The following is a 16,563-nucleotide window of genomic DNA, read 5'->3' on the forward strand; positions in this document are numbered from 1 at the left end:
GTGGTGACACCTTGCCAAGGTGTGTACACAAACCTTACAACCTCACAGTGGATTAAAACAAAACCAGTGCTAACAGCCTCCTGTGCAAAAAAATTAATTAAAATTCTGATTTAGTAAGATCACAATCAGATTAATTCTTGCCATGTAATACTTCCCCCCTCCTTATTTGGAGAATGAAAATATGAATAATCTTGTCTATTCAGCCTCGTGTTTGATGATCAAATATTCCATGCATCCATCCTTAGCTGGCAGGAACCTTAAGAAATGTGCAAGACATTCATCCAAGTTAGGTGTCCTTTTGTATTTTTCAAAGGTTCTCAAAGAGAACAAAGTATTCCTGCAGGTTATCCTGGGAAACTTCAGCCTATCAAGTGCAAGTTAGTATATATGGTAGTGCAAACTACTTGTTCCACCACCATCAGCTGATATGCTTCACAGCTCTGCAATATGACCTTTTTAAATAAGAATCTCTTTGCCACAAGTTTTTTGAGCTACTGGGAAAATAAAGGGATGGGTTCTCATGTGTCTCATGAATAGACAGTATTTATTTACACATGTGCATAACTAAAGACATATGCAAAGAAAGGGATCTCCTTTATCCCATGTAATGGTAATAAAAATGCATTTATTGACACTGTGATTGGTCTGAAAACAGTACATGATCAAAAAATAAATTTAAAAGAGGCTATATATGCAGGAAATTAATTACAAAGAATAATTGAGTCAGTTGCTGTCAAATGGATTTAAGAAAAAGCCAGGAGGAAGGGCTAATCTAATGGTTAAGAAAGTGGCCTGTGATTTTATTTCTACCTCTGCCAAAGGTGCCCTTTCTGTCCTCATTTTACCACAAACAATTTAATTTCTCTGTCTTCACACTGTAAAATGGGGATGATGTTCTGTCTTTTCTGATTTTCAGTTCCTTGGTGTTCTGTCTTGTTTTAACCAGTTTTTGCTTGAGGCTTTTAGGTGTAATTTAAACAAGCAAACCTGACCATGTGATCTACATTTGTGAGGCAGGTCTGCTGTGTTTGGACCAGAATTTGGTTGTGTTGTCTGCTCTGCCCACACTGGACATTGACTTACAGGGAATACTTGAGACGATGTCTGAATTCCATAGTCATTACACAAGAAGGAGAGAACGGATCTCATCATGGCTCTTGATGGTACTTTACTGAGAAATCTGGGTATTAAGAAAAATATTCTTTCAACACAGGATTTCAGTCTTTCAGTTATGTGGCTTCTGTGTTACATACTTTCCCTGTAATATTTTAAGAGTTAATAAAGCAAAGGAAAACAAAAGATTTGTTGTCTACTTCCCATGAGCAGGTCATGTCCAGCCACTTCCCAGGAAGCAGGGCTCCAGCACACATCATGGTTTCTCTGGAAGACAAATACAGTAATGAATTCCACCCCCTATCTCCTTTGTCTTAGCTTTTATTGCTTGGTAGGCACCATATGGTATGGGATATCCTGTCCTGGCTATGTCTCTGCCCATGATCCTTCCCATCCCTAACCTACTGGGTGGGGGGAGAAATGTTGGAGGGACAACCTTGATACTGTGCCGGCTCTGCCAAAACACTGGTGTGTTATCAACACCTTTTTAGCTACCAATGCACAGCACAGGCTGTGAGGTTACAATGTTGAAAGCTAAATCCATTTCAGCCAGATCCATTACACTTAGTTATAGTTATCCTAAACCACACAGTAAAAAGGGCTGTGAGAAGGATCATATATTCTGTTTGAAAACATTGCACTACAAGAAGTTCTGAAAATAAACAAGTTCATTCCCCTGCCATGCAATTCAGGGAAATTTTTAGACTGATTTTCTAAGGAAACCCAAACTCTTTTCCTATCAGTTCCTAACAACTTCTCATCCCCTTATCCAATTTCTGACAAATGCAACTAGAGTAAAAGTCGTCTAAAATACTGTATTCCTACATATCTTGTGAAAATAAACTGCTGTGGAGAGGAGTCTCAAACTCATGCTTTCCATGAGGAAAGTCTTAGCTGTACCTCTCTTTTGTTCCACTGTGCACTGAACCCATCTGAAAGGAAGAAAATAAGAAACTACCATTTTCAAAAAAAGCTTATCAGACGCATAGTAAATCCAAATGAAAGGAAACTGGGCGCTGCAAAACTTTGCTGCCTACAGAGCTAACTGTCAAAACAACATCTTTCAGAGTCAACCTTGCCAGAACAAAATAGGGTAATGTATTTTATCCAGTGAATGCATCCAGAGGATTCAGCATTCATTAGGAAGTCGCGCAAACCATTATTGGAACTAACCAAATAATATTTCCAAAGGACACAGTTCTACTGCATATTGCACTATTTCCTTGTACACTACCCTTGCAAATAACAAAGCTAGAAAATACAGAAGTAAATTAATCTGATGTTGTTGTACCAAAAGCCTTTCTCACTCAGCAAGAGGCACCTTAAGCCACGAACATAGTTTTCTGGGGCACCTAGAAACTGAAGAGGACAGTGGAGATCAGAGGTGCTTAAAAGCAGGTCTAATTCATTAGCAGACTATTAATTGTGCCTTCAAAGGGGAAATTTACTCTGATTTTATCTCCTAATTTCAGTTCATCTTTGAACTAGAAAACCTGAAGGGAGAAACAGTCACAAGAGTAATCTGAGGAAAGCCTCATGCATGACTGCTCTGACGAAGCAGGTTACACTGAGCAGCCTGGGGAAACAGAGACAGACTAGTTTCCAAAAAGACTGGAGGCATTTAGAAATACTCTCTCCCCTCTAAAAACCCTTGCCATGGGGAATATTCCATTGCTCCAGAGATGCATCAAGCCCCTCAGATCCTTTGCTCCATAATTCCAGTATTGAATGCTGCTCTTATGTGAACTCAAGTGCAATCAACTGTCTATCTCATGTTGTGACTGGGTTTTATCCCCTCCTACTTTCCATTGTAGCCTCTCCTCATATCTTTACATGGACTTGTTTGGAACTGCACTGTGGTCCTTCCCTTCTCTGTTCCAGGGAACAGAAATTGGGCCCCACCTGCTCTTTAGCATGGTAAGGAGGAATAAAGCTGGAACACATCAGTGTCAAATTCATTAGGACATAAGAAACCGTCATTCCCATGGTGTGGACAGTGTTTTAAAGAAAGGCAGGAAGACCTCGAAAAGTTCAAAGGACTGATCAAATCACATTGATTTAATCCCTTTTAGAAGTGCAGTTCTCTAACATGTCATCGTGTCTTGCTGATGCATTACAGATCACAAGGCAAGGTTCACTCTGGCTGTCTCATACCTTGGCTTTGAATTTTCTTGTCTGCCTGTTGTCTATTGATCCATTTCTCTGAACCTGAAGTTGCTTCATGGGATAGCTTTGAAAGGGACTTGACACTTCTAGATTATTTTCACATGTTTAAAAGGCATAATTTTCATTTTCTGCTATATGGCATTTGATTAATTTCATACTCTTTCTAATAAAATCCTTTATGTCCTTATACATTTTAAACTCAAAACAAAGTATACCCTATTCTTACACCTCTTCTTTCTCCTTGTGCTCCCCATATTTTTTTTGGTGAAAATTGTATGATAGGGTTACAGCATTGGTAGATAAGGGAAGAAAAACTGATGTCATCTGCCTGGATTTGTGCAAACCATTTGACATTGTCCCATGTGGGACACTCCAGCAAATCCAGAGGAGAGTCATGAAAATATTCAAAGGGCTCTAGCACCTCTCCTATGGAGAAAGGCTGAGAGAGTTGAGATTGTTCAGCTTGGAGAAGAGAAAGTTCTGGGGAGACCTTGGAGAAACTTCCAGTGTCTGGAAAGACCTACTAGAGAGTTGGGAGGGACTTTTGACAAGGATATTGTAGTGATGGGACAAGGGGGAATGGCATTAAGTTGAAGGAGGACAGGTTTAGATTAGATATTAGGAAGAAATTCCTTACTGTGAGTGGGGTGAGGCACTGTCACAGGTTGCTCATAGAAGTTGTGGATGCCCCATTCCTGGAATAAGAAGAAGGCCAGGTTGGATGGGGCTTTGAGCAACCTGGTTTAGTGGAAGGTGTCCCTGCCCCCAACAGGGCTGTCTTTTCCAATTGTATAACCATTCTATGGTTATACAGTTCTATGGTCAGGGTAGAGGGCTTGAACTCATCCTTCAGGGTTCTGGACTGCAATAAGCCATCTATTTGCCCAATAGTCAAGAGTGTCCATATTTTTCTCCCTTAGTCTTTTGGCCTAAGTCCCAGCACAACCACTGTCTCTTGCTTCTGACAGGAAGACATAGCTATGATCTACCTGTTAGGAAAATCTGTCTCTATGTTTTTGTTACCTGTGTATCAGGTGTAATATACTGCTTTTCTTGCTTTATCACAAAATCACAGGATATGCTGAATTGGAAGGGACTCACGAGGATCATTGAGTCCAACTCTTAGCCCTGCACAGGACCCTCCCCAAGAGTCACATCGTGTGCCTCCAAATGTAAAGTATCATCCAAATGCTTCTTGAGCTCTGTCAGGATTGGTGCTGTGACCGCTTCCCTGAGGAGCCTTTTCCAATGCCCAACCACCCTCTGGGTGAAGAACATTTTTCTGTTAAGAAAGCTTTTGTTTCCTGCTGTCTCACTCATAACAATCCTCAGTCTTGGCAAGATCTTCTTTTTTTTTTTCCAGTTGTCTTTTATTTCCTTGTTCTTAGGATTTTTTGTGAAGGTAGGTTTTTCCCTTGGAAATTACTGGAGTGTGCTGGAGTTCTTGTAATTGATTATAATTGACACTCGCATGTCACAAATACAGTCAGGTAGTCATGACACAGCAAGTAGAATATGAATTATACTGATGTATCATACTACCATGCAAAGTAAAGCCATGTGGTTGTTAAAGTCAGTGGACTCAAAGTGGCATATCGAGAGAAAATCATGTAAAAAGAGACATATAGTTTTCAGAATTTAATTGATGAAAGAACCTTCCCATAAATATCTTCTAAGTAGAGAGACAAAAAGAACTCTCCTAATGGAAAAGACAAAAAAAAATAACAACACAAAACCCAAAAACCTGATGTGTTTGACAAATAAAATAGAAATGAACTGAAAATGTAGAGCCAGTTAATCCCAGAGAACATTAGACATGATCAAGTAGGATGCTATTATAATCAAAAGTGTAAAGAGCAGCACTCAAATCAAGCAACATTAAAACACTCTAATATCCAGAGTTCATTAATAAACCATTATATGAATGTAGGCAAAAACACTTTCTGTGAACAAAGAGCTAAACTGGAATTTATCAGAAAAGCCCTTTTCTAATAAGCAGTGAATGACTTCACCAGGCGGTTGTCTTTTACCTTCAAGGTTTAAGGTTACAGCCCATTCTGTTCTTGACAGTCCCCAGATCACTGAATTCTGCCAGGAGATGTTCAGATCACAGTTTTCCACTGCCCTTGTTTGTAAGATGACGACAAGCTGGGAAATTCAGATTAATTGCTAAATGAATCCAAACTCCAGATGTGCTGTGGTCCTGAGAAACTGTCATTAATACTTTTTCAATGCAAAATATCAGTAAGAGCTAAGCTGAGATCACTGAATGCTTCCCCTTGGCTTATTTCTGTTCATTACAGAAAGCTGGAGTTTTTATAACCTAATAAATTGCAGCAGATGCTGCAGAAACATATGCAGACATACACAGACACATATATACACAGACTTCAGGAAAGAGACACAGGACTTCCAATTCATAATCAGTTTTGAATTTTATTTGAAGGTAATTATAAGCCATATGAAAAAAAAAAAACCAGTAACAAAATGAGAAATAGTGCTGTATTAATCCATTTACCATCAATAGCACTGAACTTGGGGAAAATGCTTAGAACATCCAAGTGAGATAAGGTCAATAGGCCAAGCCACAAATTACAAATTTCTGACACATCTGCAGCATGTTTTATAAGGTGGCCTTTGTGCAGTTTGATAACAGATGTGCTCATTATCAGTAAGAGATAAGTAGCAGTTGTCTGGTAGTATTTTTTAATCTTTTGCATTCCTCTGCATACCTGGAAAGACTCCTACCAATGCAGAACATTTTCAAAAGATAAGAACTGTAGCAAAGTCAAGCACTGCTTCACCAATGAGTAAATCACTCTTGAAAAATGATGCAGCTGTAGGACCCTTGTTCTCCTAAGAGTGTGAAGAATAAATCTGTATCATAGTCAAAGGATTGTTTTGGCTCACCAGTGGATTCAACACAGGCCAACAGTCTAAAGGTATCTCTTTGGCTGCTGTTGAAGAGCTGACAACTAAAGCCAGAGAAATGTAGGGAAACTTCTATTTATTTGCCTGGTCTCTGCAAAAAGAAAATCTATCTGAAGTGTTTCCTTGTACCTTTGTTTAAATATTGTCATTGTATGAAAATAATCCCAGAATCAATACAAATCCTAAGAACGCTCCTGTGAAATAAATAAATATGGGTGAGGGAAGTGAGAAATCATCAATTTTTTTTGTTTTCTTGACCTGCAAATACCTGACCATTGGCAGTATTTCGAATTCAGAGTGAAGCTGGTAAGTTGAAGCCTTACCATTCCATCCACCTGAGAGACACCATTTCTATCTGAAGAACCCCTGGGGGCAATTCTTCATTTTCTGGACTACCTCCATGTAGACTCTGGCCACGGCCAGTCTGCATGGGCTCACTCCACACAATATACTAGAGCTTAAATCTACTCTGGTACTAATATATTCAAACCTACTCATATTTTAAAGCAAGATCTGACAAGAGTTTTCATTTCATTAGACTGCAGTCATGTTAACTTTTAGGCAAGGGAATTTTCACGGTGCTACAATCATTACAGAAATTGTGTGGCATTTGTTTTACGTTCTATTAAAATGGTAAGACATCTATCTGTAAGTGATTAGGCTTGATGTGGGAAATCCAGAGTAAAATTCTTTGGACTTAGATACTCAGAAGAGCTGATAATTTCCTGCAAAAGGTTTTCCTTTTTTATCTTGCAGCAAGGCCCAGTTCTCTAAGAACTCAAAGACATGCATCATCAAAATTGTTCAACACAGTCCTGTTTACTCTCTCTCATGTTATCAGGGCTACACCAGCTAAATATTGAAAAGAGCATTTTCTCCCTTGAGACTTTGTTTAAATTTTTACTTAAATTTGTCATTATTCTGCAAAAGATTCAGTTCTAACATGCTTTTACTATACTGCCATTTATGAGAGATGGTAGTTGAAGAGTCATTTCTGGCAACTACTGATAGGATATCTCCTCTTGACAGTAGCAGACATGCAGTAACTTTCTAGGCCTGGAGTTTTCAACATCTTTAGGAGCATTATTAGAAATAACAGTAATAGTAAAGGCTATTTTAACCTTACATTGGCATTTTCATTCATGATGTTTAATATCAGACACAATGAGTCTAAAAGGGAAACACTCCTAATTCAGATACCTATTTCCAGAAGAATCACTCCATATCTGACATGTCAATTTTTACTACATTTATTAAATCCATTACTAATTCTGTGAGATTACATAAATTAGACTTTCCTTAATTGGCAGTTACAGAATAGTCTCCATAGGAACTTTTTGCCTAACAGAAGAATTTCAATTCCATTAATAGCAATGGGAGCACTGTAGCTAAAAGAAGGTAGGTTTGCCTGATATTTTGTCTAAAGTAGTCAGGATAATTGATGATGAGAGAAGGAGAGAGGGGCAGAGGGACAGAGAGAGAACACCCATTATCTCAGTGATTGATATAGGCCTTTTTCTAATTACATCAGCCCTTTCCAGTGGAGACAGGTCATGGTACTTATAGATCTGCAGCTACAGGTTTAAAACTATTTGACAAATAACCATAATTTAAAATACAATTATTGAAAAGATAAGATGGATGCTGTACAACTTTTTCTGCATGTGTAGGACAGCAAAAGAAGAATGGAAACTTTTCCACAGTTGTGAATATGACAGGATTATATTTAGAGCTCTATTAGACCAACATTACAGAGGGGGGGTGTTGTATTTTATAATTGAGAGGATCTCCCCAGAATTATGTGAGGGAAATGCATATGATCCAAATAATAAAAATGCAGTGATGGAAATGTAACTCCTTAGTCTTTATTTCAGGACATCAGAAGGCAAGGCAAGGTTCCTCAGGACATGGATCTATAGCTAGAGCTTCACAGAGTGAATGCAAAACCACAGCAAGCCAAACATTTCATCAGTGTCACCATGGGTGATTCAATTAATGAAAAAAATTAACGTTGTAAAGGATGGAGACTGATATCCAAAAATATGACCTCTTATATTTCAGCTCTGTGTATTCAGAAACTCTGAAATAAAAGACCTCTCAAAAACTTGGATATTAAAGAAGTTCTTCACAAAACTCTGGGTAAAATAAAAACAGTTTGTTGAATTCCTCCTATATATTCTGTAAATAAAAAATAAAACAGTTAAATGATTTTATAAACTGATAAATCTGGTTCTAACCTATGAACAGTCCATGAAGTGAATACTGGATGACACAAACAAGAACATGGTTTGCAAGAGAGTCACATCTCCCACTAATGATGTGTTCTTAGCTTTCAGCTGAAGTAGGTTTTCCACTTTGGACTTCACTCTTCGATTTAGGTGTCAATCAGTTTGGGGGAGCAAAGGATTTTCCAGCAGACTGTTAATCATTCACCACTAGAAAAGACTGAAATGGCTGGAGCTGCTCAGCTTTAGGGAGAGAAGACTGGATGGAGACTATGTAAATAGACTCAAAATATCTGTTGCTACAAAAGGAATTAAAATCCTGATTTGTGTACCTATGGTGAATAAAAAACAGTGAGGTTAAACTGAAGAAGGAATGATTCAAGAACAGACATAGAGAAAACTTTTAATATGAAATATAAAATGCTGAAAGAAACTCCCTCAGGATGTTGTGGAGTTCTCCTTAGACATCTCAAGGAACTAGTTAGACAACATCTGTCAGGATTAGTACTTGTACTGTTCATCCTGCCCTAGGGAACAAGGAGGAATTTGACAAAGTATTGAGTTCGTTTCCTAAACTTATTTTTATGACTAAAATAAGCAAACAAAATATTTCCTACAATAAGATTATTTAAGTTTGAAATTCATGAGCTCAAATTCAAATGATCATGGTTTTATTTAAGTTCCTTGAGAAAACCTCTCAGAGTTTTCACAGAAATTTCCTGTTATGTTGCTCCTATGAACTATGTTTAAAGACAATAAAAACATCAAACACAGTAGATACAAAAAGGTCATATACTTGTTGTGAATTTCCTGTTACAAATGAGTATGTTATCCTTAAATACGAATGTTTGGGTTTTCAAGAAGAACTACCAATAGAAATGTTTAAAGCGTATTATTTATTGTTTGTTTGTGGAAAAAAAACCCAATGATTTTCACTTCACCTTACGCCCTTCTCCCATATTTTTTTTGTATTCAAGTAACATATGGGTAACATTATAGCTTTGATTTTTTTTTCTTTGTCTGTGCTTTTTTGTAAAGGAATTGAAAAATATAAATAAAGATCCTGAAAACTTTTCTGAAAAACTAAGAAGTATTTGCTCATCGAAGTATTTCCCAGCTCTAATAGTCATTATTCCCATACAGATTCAGAATCATAGAATGGCTTGGATTGGAAGGGACCTTAAAGATCATCTAGTTTTAATTCACATCTTCCTTCACACCAGATTGCTCAGAACCCCATCCAACCTGACCTTCAGCACTTCCAGGGACGGGATGTCTACAAATTCTCAGGGCAACCTCGGTTCCCTCACAGTAAAGAATTTCTTCCTAATATCTAATCTGAATCTACTTTCTTACAGTTTGAAGCCATTTCCCCTTGTCCTGTCACTACAGGCCCTTGTAAATAGTCTCTCTCTCATCTTTCTTGTTGGCTCCCTTCAGGTACTGGAAGGCCACAGTTATGTCACCCTAAAACCTCCTCTTTTCCAGGATGAAAAATCCCAATTCTCTCAGCCTTTCCTCATAGCAGGGGTGATCCATCCCTCTAATCATCTTCTTGGCCCTCCTCTGGACTCGATTTAACAGGTCCATGTCCTTCCTGTGCTGAGGACCCCAAGGCATTCAGACATTCTGCTGTGTTGTGTTTTGAACACTGTAAAAGCTCCTGTAACACTACACAGTTCAAAATTACCTTCTAAATCAAAAGGAATTAATATGGATTGGCCATGTTATGATTTCAGCCTTTACTATATCTAACTGTGAATATGGTATACAATTTAGGATAAGATTTATTGACTTGACTTCCATCTTAATCTTCAATTTCAAAGTAGACGATACGTACTACTAAGATCAATCCATTAGGTTAAACATAGAGGCTTTTTAAGACAGTTGGGGTATCTAACATGCAGGATGCTGATAAAGGCTCATGGAAGGCCATACCCTTCTGGTGCCACAGCTGAAGGCCAGAAAAGCTTCTCTAGGGTTCTTAAAATGAAAATTGTACCTCAACTTCTCACTCCTCTGAGCAACCATGTTCCTTTCCAATTCTCTCTGTGCCACAAAAATCCACACCACAAAGCAGTCATGGAAGTTCGGTCAGCCTGCTTTTTCTTCTTGCATCAGGGAACACATAGTGGAGTTAATAGAGCAGATTAACCACAGCTCACAGACTGATATTGTATAGCTAATTTTTAAGTCACAGCCTGGCATTGTCTTATTTTGAAGATGTGGACAGATCCTCAAATCTCAGGGCTGAAATTTCTCTTTTTGCTAATAAATCACCAGGAAAAGGATGGATTTCAAATTACACCACTGATTTTAGATAAATAGAGACATTAGATCAGCATGGACCAGAAAGAAAAAAAATGTAGTTCCTCCTTGGTGAGAAAGGCAACCAGCCACCTTCCACACAGAAATTGCCCACAAAACAACCTGCCCAAATCTGCTTTTGGCATATATGATAATGAAGTTGCCCTGCTGGTTGCAATGAATCAAAGCAAAACTTTCTGTTTAGGTCGAGGCTGTATTAGCTACTTTTTAATCAGTTTAAACTTCTCAGTCTACACAAAGAGTTCTCATTAACATATTTTACTCTTGTCAGCAACTATGAGTTGTCTAAAGATCTACATTGTACCGAGGGGGAACACGTGCAGTGCATCCTGCCCCCTCTTGCCCCTATACTTGAACATTTCCCTTCTGAGGAAAAAAAAAAATTAATGGAAAAACTGGAAGGAATTTAGAAACAAAACAAGTAATTAAATCAGTAGGAGATTTGTGGAATGGAGCACCACTGAAAAGAAAAATAAAATTGAAGGCAGAACCGTAATGGTTTGAATCTTCCTACTTAAAATCAGAGGACCTATGATACACTCTATCATGCAAAATAGATGGATTTTGAAAAAGCACAAGTTTTCCATGATGTCCATTAATTTCATGGTTTGTTGTTATTTTAAATGTAGGATTAAAGGTTCAGAAAGAGGATAAATGAAGACTAAGAAGCATTGGTAAGCGGATAGCCTAAAAGTATCATCTTACTAATGAGAAAGCAGAATTATTTCATTCAGGATGAAGAGCAAGGAGGGGCAGGGGGGGAAAGATAAAAGTCTCTTCTGTTCATTTGTTTGTTTTCCAAAGAAAATTATGTAAACATCATTATTTAAGTATTAAAGTTTTTCAGGAAGAAAGATCTAAGCAATATATTTTCAAAAGAAAATGATGTATCCTTTCAATATTTAACTCTCATCTTGATGTACGTTCCACCAGGTTCAAATGATTACAAGCACTGATAAACCTTGGAACAAATGCATGTAAAAAGTAATGAAGCAGAAGTACTCAAACAAGCATGCTCTTTTTCTTGGCCAAAAACTTTCATACAGTCACTCTGTGCTTTTGAAATCTGGACTTTCCTATTGGTTCATATAATACTGCTTCTGAACCATTTCTGTTCTGTCATGACTTGGAAGAATGATGTCCTAAATATGTATCAGACCTTCCTAAGCAGGATCAGGATGACTCCCTTCACCCACATGGAAGTATGGACTTCAGTGTGAAATTATAATGCTTGCAAATATGAGTTATGCTTGTGGCAATTCCTAGCATTTTAGTGTATCATCTCAATCCTTTTAAAAAGCTTTCATATTTTATCTTCCCCTATTAGACATATGCCACACTTCACCCAGTTCCAAAGAGGATTATGAATATATAAATCAATCCAAAGAATGCTATCCCAAACAGGGAGTTCTGAATTTTTTATTCTTCTCCTGTGCGCTTTGTCACACTGGGATTCCCAGACTGCAGTTCACAAGGAGAAAGCAATACGATTTCTCCCAGTTGCACTTATTTGCTACTCATTCTTGGAAAAATAACCAACCTTGTCCAAGACTGACCTTAAAACAGCCCAGGGAAAAAAAAAAAAAAAAAGGGAATTTTGGAGTTAAGACAAAGCTAAAACTGTCCAACTGACACGCATATACAAAATCAGAATTCAGGCCAAGCTTTTGTGTCAGCTGTGACACATCTGTCACGCACATTAAGACATTCAAAGGATCTGAGTGAAACCCTTAACCTGGTTTATTTTTACCCATTTCAGTGCTCTTAGGAATAGAATAGACATTTAAAAACAAATGTGCAACTTTAGGCAGCATATTTTCTCGCAACAATTCAGAGCAATATTCATAAGAGAAGGTCTCAAGGTTTACAGTCTACTCATGGAGCACTGACAACAAAGGGTGACCCATGTATAAATATGAATATATATATATATACAGACATTGAAAGAAAAAAAACACATCACGTAGTAGCAGCTCAGACCCTCTTTTCTTATTTAATGGCTAAAAAAATTATCTGAATGTGGATGAACAGAGTGCAAAAAAAAATGATCTTCAGACTTTTAGTTCTATAACTGTTAATTTAAAAATAAATATATTTTTAGGTGTTTAGGTGTGTTTTTGAATTGGGAAGAAAGGGAAAGAAAAAAAAAAGAAATTTGAGAAATTGTGATCTATCCTGGAATATGAACATAATAAAAGAAAAGGAAATTGAATTTAGACTTGGGAATCATGGACTCAAGTTGTCCAAAGAGCTACCAACTGTAACCATTGCTTAGGGAACAGTATCGTTCTTTGATGTATCAAAACTATGATTTTCCTCTGGCCAGTCAGCTTTAAGAGAGGGATCAGTATGCAAAGCATTCTTGTTCTAATGTGTTCCTCAACAAAGAAAAGCTTTGAAACCCTCCAGGCAACTTGTCTCTGCTGCCTATGGACTCTTTACACTGGTCAGTAACTTCTAATTATAGACAAGAGATCAATTAGCTTTTAAAAATTATTTCCATTTTTTTTTCCTTTCAGAAAGAAGGGATACCTGTTCTTGGTGACTGTGGGGTGAAGTAGAAGTTACACATCCACACATTCATTCTCCAAATGCTTAGTATTTAAGGACTTAAATAAATAGGAGTGTTTAAGAACAAAGGACACATTTTCAGAGGGCTTTAGGTGTGAATATGAAGCCAGGCTTCCAAAAAAGCCTATTTGACTACCTGAATGGAGATTTTGGTGTTAATTTTATGCCTAAAAATGTACAAATTTTACTCTCTCTACTTGAAATTGGATAATTCAAATATTATGTGATTGAATGAGGAAAACTATGGCAAAGGCAAAAAGAACAAGAAAAGCTGTTTATCGGATGAATATGGAATATTGACCTTTAACTAAAAAGTACAGTGTTGGGGTGCCCATGCTGTTATTCTCCTATATCCATCTATAACTGAGAATACATTTAAATATATCAAGATGATTTGAACAGGGGGGTGTATTCATTTAAGATCACCTGTTTGCTAATTGGCAAACAAATTGTCCTCTGAAAATAAATCATTAGACCAATTTTGTACTAATCTGTATTACTTTCTCACTTAAATCTTTTAAATAAAAGTGAAAATGAGAAACCTACCACACTGCATCACACAATTCACTTTTCAAATTGATTACTTCTTTAGAATTCATTGTCTGATTTTTATGTATCTTGTAAATGTTCCAATACTCAAAAGTTTGAATACCTAGGAAAATCATTCCGCAATTTTACTTCTTTTTACATCAGAATAAGTATGTTGCTCTTTAAAATCCATTGTATAACCAAAAAAAGGATCAGGAATGCAGTCTGGCAAGATGTTACTTGTCCTCATTCCTTTCTTTTAGATTACTATTGTGTGAAAGATAGAAATGACAACACAGAATAAAGAACTTCTCTTTTATTTACTGAATAGACACAGCAATGTAACTTCAAAAACATCTATGAAAAGGCTAAAATAGTCATTGACAAGAGGATTTGGATAAAGATTCTGATCTTATTTTTGCAAGAGCAGCAAGGTGTAAATTCACTTGAGAGTAAATTATATCAGAACGTGACCCCCAGTTCTGCATCGGTCATCTGTCATTGCAAGACAAATCAGCCACAGAGATTCCTTAGCAGCCTCTCTTGAGTTCATTTTCAAGCAAAGCAGTTCCAATAGAGGCTAGGTTTCAACACTTAAAACAAACCTCCATTCTGAGGTTAAAAACATATGATAAAATATTCATATCCAAAAGCATATGTTTGTGTACAGTTGCATAAGACTGGTTCAATATGACTATATAAATGTATATGTCTGTATATATATCCTTTAATCATTGCTATAACTGCTCAGATTTTCTTAAAAGAGGACTGAAATGAAAATAGACAATGAATTTCACAATATGATGTCAAATCTGGCTTCTACCTAGAAAAGTCCACAAAACTTCAAAGTTTATTTGAACAAGATCCAGGAGCACAAACTGTCAAAACGCATGGATCCACTGCTCTCTGGAATAGTCAGTACCTTTTTCAGCACCTCTATGTCTTGTTTAAAACTGTTCCCCCAGACAGTGGGAATGTTTTCAAGAGCTTTCTGTACTCCCAGATCCCCATTTTCCTACTTATCTTTTACCATTTTCGTAAAAATACAAACCAAACCAAACCAAACCAAACCAAACCAAACCAAATGAACAAACAAAAACAGAAGGAAAAAGAAACAAAACACCAAAACCTCTAGAAAGGTTAGAGGAACCTGTTCCGAGTACCAGACACATCTAGTCCCAGCTGGAGCACGTTTTCCTTGAAGAGCTGCAGCTGGGGAAGGGCCCACACTGGGGTAGGGAGATGGAGAGGAGGGAGAAGTAGCCCAGAAGGGACAGACTGCAGCCCCAACTCAACTTTTCTAGGTTTTCCTGGATTCTTTCTGGTTCGTATTTATTTAAGTGAGTTAAAATAAGAGTTGTTTATGCAGTAATAGAGAGGGGTTGATTCACAGATGCTCTCTAGTAGTGCTGTTTAATAGCTGACACAGATGCATGCCTTGCTAAGGGGGAGAGTTCACTTTCGTGGATGCAATTAGTCATGTTTCGTGACCCTAATTATGCCTAGAATCATGATCATATTCATGTAGTATTCAGATTAGACAAAAGATATGAGATCTGATTCTCTGCTAAGTTACTCAGCTCTAGGTCTGGTAAGCGTCTTCTAATTAACACTTGTCTCCATGAAAGGAAAATGAAGTCCATACTTATGCATCTAGCTAGATTAGTTTACATTTGCTTAGATTAGATGAAATTGTCTAATGCATATGTAAGAGCATTAGTAATGCATATGTAAGGCATTCTGGCCATAGTAGTACTAACATATGACTGCTAATAAATCCTCTTCTATACTTAAACAAATTAAGCTCTCATCAGCTGGTACGTAATAGTTCCATTGTCATTGACTTAAAAATAAAATGACCTGATAGCAAGGAGACACTTTCACTATTGCCATTATCTGCTACTGAAAAATGTGAATTACTTGCAGGCAGCAGAGGGTTCCACTTGCAATTAAATTAGCACTAGTGGACATTTCACCCACATCCAGGGAGATTGCTGGAGAGAGGAAAAAGACAGATTCTAATTTATCACAAGCTACTAGTTCTCTGTGAGAGACAGGTTTAAGCTATTCTTATCCATTTTCTGAAACCCACAGGAACTTGAAAATTATCTGATAATCTAACTGAATGATTTATAACTCCCTTTTGGCCCCACACAAGGATTTGCCCCCAACAATTAATCTTCCTGGATATAATTGGAGTTAAAATTAAAATTACATTACTCCTCAATTCATTGGGATGAACTTGGCATGGACTTTTCTAACAGCTTCAGGTAACATACCCATTAACAATGGCACATGATACCAAGTTTGGCTGGCCAAAAATGAAAATGAGGGAGGGAAAATTAACACCAATAACAACCTTCTATCAACACATGAATACCTTCCAGCTGCTCATTTCTATGGTACCAAATTGCTGCAGTAGCAATTACCTGATATTGGTAAATTGGTAAGCCCCAGAGGTATAATACAGAGTGTAATCCAAGAAAAGTCACTAGAAAAAGCAAATTTCTGCTCCTCATTCAAACCTAAGGAAGAATCAATGCCCCTAGTAAGACAGTTTGGTTGATCTTTACCCCTGTCCCACCCTGCCCACTAGTGCCTACAGATTCAGAAATCCCCCAGGAGTTTCAGATGTGCCATAATTACTTTTTTCTTTGGACATGTATTTCCAGTACAGGATGCCATTCAGGAAAAATAGACT

Source organism: Corapipo altera, unplaced genomic scaffold (assembly GCF_003945725.1).
Source record: "Corapipo altera isolate COAL_440 unplaced genomic scaffold, ASM394572v1 51, whole genome shotgun sequence".
In the NCBI taxonomy this organism is placed as follows: Eukaryota; Metazoa; Chordata; class Aves; order Passeriformes; family Pipridae; genus Corapipo; species Corapipo altera.